Genomic DNA, 882 nt, shown 5'->3' on the forward strand with positions numbered 1-882 from the left:
TCTTTGTGTTCCCTGCTTGGTATGCATAATGCTAATGTTGAAGGCCAGAGATTTAAGTCTGCACTTATCTGGGATTAAATGGCATATTCAATCCATTTCAAAAAACAACTCCTCAGTTTTGTCTTATGTATAATTCTGTGCAAGATGCTTCAGAAGATAGTGAAAACACAACAGCCACTACTTTTCAAAGAATCTATTTATGAGAAAGGATACAGAGACAGCTGAGGCAGGTCTAGGGCTCCTTTCCCATGCAAGAGAATGAGCTCATTTGCCTGTCACAGAAGACTTGGAGGACTCAGGCTGCCTCTGGAAGCAAAATGCTACAATGACATTGGTGGAAACCAAGGGATATTGGACTCTAAGCTCTAGAGGGTAATTCTATTTTTCTTTCCAGTCTGCTCTTTACCAAAATTTACTTTTCCAATCTCACTTCATCACAGGATGCTATTTAAAGATGGTTTATTGGTTCAGCTGAAACAAGATTCCAAAACAGTGACTCATGGGGCAAACCCTGGAAGATCTGTTTGATTTGCCTCTGGAGTGTTAAAAATAAATAACTCTGATAGGCAGGGAACACAATCTCAAGTTCACTGCATTTCCTGTTATTCCCTAATACTCGCACCCACAGCTTTACACATTCATAACTCACCTTGCCCCTAAGCCAAATATTGCTTTTCCTGAGGAGTATCCTCAAATTTAACAGTGACTATTAAGGGGTGGGGAAGGCCTTAATCAAAAGGGATTAAATTGAAAGGTAGAACGAAAATTTTGATGGATAGCAGATTTTTGATCAGGGGAAGTATTTTGAATTGAAATACATTTTTATACTTAAACATCACATCAAAATAGGTAACCACCTATTACTCCAACTGGCCAGATCTC

Source organism: Propithecus coquereli, unplaced genomic scaffold, assembly GCF_000956105.1.
Source record: "Propithecus coquereli isolate 6110/MARCELLA unplaced genomic scaffold, Pcoq_1.0 Scaffold30, whole genome shotgun sequence".
NCBI lineage: Eukaryota > Metazoa > Chordata > Mammalia > Primates > Indriidae > Propithecus > Propithecus coquereli.